The following is a 7,099-nucleotide window of genomic DNA, read 5'->3' on the forward strand; positions in this document are numbered from 1 at the left end:
TTCTGTGGCATTCGGTGGATAAAACACCCTGGCTCTCTTACGATCGTCTGCCTTCATCAGGTCAATTTAACAAGAGCTGCCTTTAAGAGGCATTGGCTTCATTTCTTCTCATACACACCACATACTCTAGGCTAGTGATTTTATATTAACTTTTATTTATTTCTTATTTTTTTATATATATACATTTTATTTTAAAAAGTAGAATAATCTCTTTAGCTACTCACATCATGTTATACCCCCCACCGCCACCACCACCACCTCCCAGACTCTCGCTCCAGGCAAATAACAACTTTAGTTCTAACTATGTGAAGCCAATAGTTCATTCATAAATCATTCACACCTAAAATCCATTTACAATTAAATGAGCAAACAGTAAAATCTCTGGCTGTTTCATACTACCTGGAGCAATATTTATGATGTATTGCACCTCATACAGTTGTAGAAAACAACTTTTTCATGTCAACTGGGACAACTTTCTTTTACTGAGAGAGGGAAATGTTTAGTTCCCTGTCCTTGTTTTGGTCTCTCACTCACAGGCCGCACAGCGCTTAGCGTGACCGTTACAGTGTTTTGGTCTCTCACTCGCACCCCTCATAGTGCTTAGCATGACCGTTACAGTGTTTTGGTCTCTCACTCGCACCCCTCATAGTGCTTAGCGTGACCGTTACAGTGTTTTGGTTTCTCCGTACAGAGCTTAGCGTGACCGTTACAGTGTTTTGGTCTCTCACTCACACCCCTCATAGTGCTTAGCATGACCGTTACAGTGTTTTGGTTTCTCCGTACAGCACTTAGTGTGACCAATACAGTGTTTTGGTTTCTGCGTACAGCGTTTAGCGTGACCGTGACAGTGTTTTGGTTTCTCCATACAGAGCTTAGCGTTACCATTACAGTGTTTTGGTTTCTCCGTACAGCATTTAGCGCAACCGATATAGTGTTTTGGTTTCTCCGTACAGCGCTTAGCGTGACCGTTACAGTGTTTTGGTTTCTCCGTACAACGCTTAGCGTGACCGTTACAGTGTTTTGGTTTCTGCGTAGAGTGTTTAGTGTGACCGATACAGTGTTTTGGTTTCTGCATACAGCGTTTAGCGTGACCGTTACAGTGTTTCGGTCTCTCACTCGCACCCCTCATAGCGCTTGCCATGACCGTTACAGGGCTTTGGTTTCTCCGTACAGCGCTAAATGTGACTGTTACAGTGTTTCGGTCTCTCACTCGCACGCCAACTGGGCCCAGCTTACTGTGCATTGCACTACCCATCCAGAACAGAAGAGTCACACTGTGTTTCTTTGAACAGTACAGGGGTTCCCTGCCATTAGTACAAGAGCCTGCTCTGTTTAATGAGCAAATACATTTTCTGTGGCTGTCCCCTCTTATTTAAATTGTCAGCTAACATATAATCAAATGCAAATGTCACATTGTCGGTGTGATGGGTTTCCATTTGCCTGCTTAGCATGAAAATGGAGTGTGGATGGATTTTTTTTTTTCTCACTAGTGGGTCCTGGTCAGTTCGGGAACCCCAGTACACTCCTACTGCACACAGGTCACAGATCTCTTGTGCAGGAGGATTTATTCTGTTCTGAAGCAGTTGAGATTAAATGCAAGACACTCAATAGTACCTCAGCAATGCCCCCATCTGGATTCAACTCTGCAACCCCCTCCCAAGGTATCCAAGTTAAATTCCTTCCTTTTCAGAAGGGGTGCTTAAACCTGGTCCTGGAGAGCCACTGGGTCTGCTGGGTTACTTTCTGTAGTCAGCAAGCAGTCCAGATCTAGATGAGGTTAGAACTGCATAATTAACATCTTTCTGGAAGGTAGTTCAGTGCTGAGTAACAAAGGATCAGGGCTGGTAACCTCTGCCTTAGGGTCATGTGAGACCAGTGGAGATTGAGCCAGCATCTTTTTGGAACAGGAAAAGTTGTTGCAACTAAACATATTACCAAAAACAACTTTTAAGTTTGAACTTTTAAAGTTATTTCTTGGAGAATGAAAGATGCCAATCTTTCTTGCTGTCACAGTGGCACAATGTTATTGACTGTCAAGGCTTGGTAATATCAGTGTGCTGCTATTGCTGATAAATTGCATAGCTCATGGGCTTGTAGAGAATGGCCACTACCAAAAGTTATTGAAGATATCCCCAAGAGTATCCACGGGTACTTCTAGGACAATAAAATATCTTAGGAGTAATTCTCAAAAAGTGTCTCCATCTTCAGTGAAACTCAATTTCACAGGAATTTCTATTGACTGTTGCAGCATTAAATATTATGTTACATTTAACCTTCAAAAGTAATATTGAAAAATTCTGGAAGGAGTTCATCCAGTTAGCATGAACACCCTTGTTGCAGGCTGTCCGCCCTGACAGACCAAGACTGAGAGAATAACGCTCACATAGTTAGCATTTAGGTTAGCGCACTTAATGTGCCTATAGTACTTTAATGATGTTGCATATAATTGTACACAGGCTGGTTTGGGAATGGCGTTTGTCACCTCTGTTGCATTTAGTGCACTTGTAGATGCACTTATGTTCTCTTCCATTGTAAATGTTAAATGAATGTAATTTCATGTAGCTTAATGTAACAGATGGGGCATCTCCCAAATTCTGTCCTGAAATCCCAGCTTAGCCTGGACTCAATTCTGTTTGCCTCCTTTTCAAAGTGCTAAAACCCTCTCGCAATATCCGACTGGTTGATCAGGAGAGCAGATGGAAACTTCTTATTTAAAACTCAATTAAGCCGGTTCAGAGAATGTATTGGAAAACAATTACCGGAAAAGGGACAGTTTGATGAGTGGGAGGAATTAGCTTGATGGTGTGAGTGGTGCTGATAGACTCTTATGGATTCCAGAAAGACGCTGCACCTGACCGGCCTCGCGCCTGCGGTCAGCGTGTCCGTGCGCCGTGTTCTCACGCATGGAGTGACACAGCCCTCTCTTTTCTCTGCTGTTCCAAAGCAAACAGTGGGGAAAAAAAAAAACACAAAAAAAAACCTAAACCCAGATGCCCAATCCTTTGGCGAGCCGTCCAAGTACAGTGATGTGTGGGCAGGGTAAACATTTACCAGCCGAGCGGGGGCCATCTGGCAGGCGGCTGTGCCCGGGAACAGGAGCCTAAGAGAGCAAATTCCCCCGGAAAACCCGCGCGCGGGAGCTCAGCGTGGCGCGTCAAAGCGCGCACGCGCGGGGGGGGGGGGGGGGGGGCGCCAGAGTTCGTCGATTCGCCACTCGCGGAGTAGAGGGGCCCCCGGCAATTCTCCGTCACTTTGGCAGCACAGCACACACATTGCAGGCACTGTACTTTTCCTTCGAGAGACAAAACAGCCAGTTTCTTTGGCCCTGATGCAGACAGATGGAGGAGGTCATTTAAGTGCTGCACCATGGGGTTTTTTTGTTTTGGTTTTTTTTTCTGCTATAACCTAAAAAGTCTCTCTGCCCCAGGAATCCACCAATCCAGCTCTCTTTAGCCCTGCCCAACAGGCTGCCAGCATTTTGATGTGGCGTAGGTTACCGCCAACTTCGCTGTTAAGAGCGCGTGGCTTAAGGTGATACAAACCACCAAGGTTTTCAAACAAGCTTTTCCGAATGCCTGTCAGAACTTCGCGCGGCCAAAAAAAGAAAGTGCGTGTGACTTCAGAGACAGCATTAGCACATGAATGTCTGCTTACGGTACGGTAATATATGCATGTGCGTGTAACCTATCGGTCTTGTCTGCCCCTAATTAAGAGCTTTCGCCACAGGCTGAAACTGAGTGCCAAATTAGGGCGTTTCCACCCTGTCTGCCTCGTGCCCACACCCGTCACTTTAAACGGCTCATGTGACACACCGTGGAGCTTCTGTGAACCCTTCATCTGCGAAATTGAACGAAGTAGTCAAGTCAAGTCATCTACATGCTTCATAGTATTAGCATCCAAATACAGTCTCTTCGCCACACAAGCAGGTAGCGAGCACTGCTTGTGCATCCTCCTTAAGCACAGTGTGTATCACAGTGCAATGAGTAGAGTTTGAGGTGACCAGCTGGACAGATGAGCGAGGTCTTAGGTGCCATTCGAAAGTGCCTAGTGTGGACTAAACAGATTAACAGGGATTGGACCAAACCAGGAGTGAGTTTGGGGGAGGGGGTTGAAGGTGTGCGTGAAAAGGCTGATAATTACTGACCCTCAGTCTCAGACGTCAGGACTGTACCAAGAGGAAGGGGGCATCCCTCCTACTGAAGAAGGGACCCAACTCATTAGTAGCATAGCTGATACACACTTCCAAAGCCTGCAGACAATGCCAGGCTATAAACAGTACGATGCAACACAATAGGTGTGAGTCCACAGACACACACACACCCGGTCTCCCTCAGTCGCTCCCACACACACACTCTCCCTGTCTCTTTCTCTCTGTCTTTCTCTCTCTCACACACACACACACACACTCGCACTCCAGTATATGCCATCACATTCCTATTGATTTCTCTGTTTTTTCATTTTGGTGATGGAGCGAGAGAGAGGAGAAAGAGGACTGCTGCTGGGGGCTAAGAGCTTTGGCTGCGTGGGTGCAAACAAACCCCCCACCGCCCCACTCACCACCCTTACGACCCACGCCCACAGCCGGCCACAGACGGAGGGGGAAGGAGGGAGAGAGAGAGAAGGAGAGGGGGAGGGAGGGTGGCAGGCGACGGCCATGGTGAGGGATGCAGCCAGGAGATATTGATTTCCCTCCGCCCTCCTGGCTCAGCGCTCACTCTGCTCTGACAGGATCAAACCACCTGCTCTTCACGTAAAACAAAAAGGGATGCAGTGGTTCAGAGAGACTCCGCCATCTGTCCCACAATCCTCTCCTTCCTCGACTCTGGCTTTATCACAGACAAACTCCATCATGCCGCAAGTCAGGGAGGGGGGAACTTGGAGGGGGGATGCCTGTCGATCCCAATTTAGGCCCAGGTCTCGTTATCCCCGGTGAAATACTTTTTTTTTTTTTGCTGCCATTTTATTGTTGTTTCTCCTGTTGTCCCAATTTTGTCAGAACTGTCACTTTAATCCCCCATTACGCTGATACATCTTCATTACGTCTCCCAGAGACTGGCACCACCGACACTGATAAGTAATGATTGCCAGTCACCCTTCTTGAAACTCACCACCCACCACCCAGCTCTACTCTGTTGCCACCTAGTGAGCACCTCCGGTATTGCAGCTGGGTCTGCGTGAGGCAGCCAGAATTTATCCGGCTCTTTTCATGATTCTGCAGCCGTCTCAGGTTACTTACAGCCACCAGCAAGTCTGAGCGGTTCTGCGTCTCCTGAGTCTCACTGGCATTTAAAATAGCAGATGTACAGCAGTATTTACTTCGACTGCTGTGTTTCTGTGATATCTGCGGCGGTACTGTGCCTTAGCAATGCAGTCCCTGTAAATCCACTGTGTGTTGCTGGCATCAGTCAAACCAGCAGTAATAATGATCTGTGATTCAAGTTGTGTTCCACTTCCATTTCAACTGAAACAAATACATTACCATCATTTACATCCCAAACCTTAGCCCATGCATGGTACCCTTAAATGTTAAATATCAGTTCAACACTTCTGGTGTTCATATCAAAAAATGTACTCCAGAGTACATTGAACCATGAACATTTTCTGTGTTATATTCACATTTGAATGATTCAGAGGGTGTACTTATCCAAGATGAATTAGTATGAGAACTTTCATTGCAAGATACTAGTACGACATCAGAAACATTGGGCATACCAAATTTAATTAAATGCTAATAATGTTTCAAGAGTAAAATATTCCATAATACTACAGAAACGGAATTGCAATTAATATCATAAGGAGTCAGACAGAGTTGAAGTTAGGATAGTATGGTGCGAGGGGAATAAATAACCATGGCATAATCAAAGAGGCATATTCACAGAGACATATTCAAACATGCATAATCACAGATGCTTTATTACAGACTCATATTCACAGGTGCATATTCACAGACTCATATTCACAGACACAGAATCACAGACTCATTCCCAGTTGCATATTCACAGACTTGTATTCACAGGAGCATATTCACAAATACATAATCACTCCCTCATATTCACAGATGTATATTTACAGACGCCTGTTCATGTACGCATAATCTCAGGCCCGTTTTCAGAGACGTATGTTCCCAGACGCAGTATTATTGCTTATTACAGAGATGCAGGAGATGAAACCGTAGACATTAGTAAGCCGTGAATAGCACGGAACATTAGCAGTCTGGGAATGACTGCGCTGAGCTGAACGCAGGCAGCTGAAATGGACCCGCCTCCAGGCCCCGGCCCAGGGGGCTTCTGGGAAGCTCAGCCTGGTAAAGCCCCTGTTCTAGGGCATGGATGATCCCCGCAGGCTGCTACTGACAGCCACGCGGGCCAACACATATTACATTATATTAATTTAGCTGATGTCCTGAACAACTTACAGTATGGTGTAACAGCGTTAGCCAGGGAGTATAGATCCAACAACCAAAGCACTCATGTTAACTGAAGTTAACTATGCTAAATGCTTCACACATTTGGCTTTACTTTTACGATTCAGTTGGCTCGTATGCCAGTGTCTCATTGCACACCAGTGACACCCACTGGTCAGTCAGGCACCTGCAAGTCCTCCTGTCGAGCTGCACATGAATTGTCTCCGACTAGTGTCTGTGCGAGCCTGACTTGGGAAGTACGGTGTTCTAAGAAGCAGGGGCAGACATCACAGTCTTCTGAGGAGAGCCAATGTTGTTTGCACTTTCCTGAATCTACAACAGAGGTTGTGTAAAAAGTGTTGCAATCAGTAATCAGGGAAATACATAGGGAACAAAACATTTTTGAGCAAATAGAGTAAAAAGAGTTCAAACAGAATGTTTATAAAATCATCAATTTCATTACAGAATGACTCCATCAGACTCTTTTTATGGGCACTCTTCCTTACATGCTGATGAAAGCTAGCCTGAGCCCAGGGAACAGCACTGAAACAACATCTGATTTCGCTAATGACTTTATCTCCTTGGTTCAGGACGTAAACTCTTTAGTGAAATAAGGTGCTGGAGTGCATGATTGGAGCACACTGCAGCCTGCAGGACCTGGAGTTGAGCAGTCATGCTTTAGCCCATTGAAAGTCA

Source organism: Conger conger, chromosome 15 (genome assembly GCF_963514075.1).
Source record: "Conger conger chromosome 15, fConCon1.1, whole genome shotgun sequence".
NCBI classification, from domain to species: Eukaryota; Metazoa; Chordata; class Actinopteri; order Anguilliformes; family Congridae; genus Conger; species Conger conger.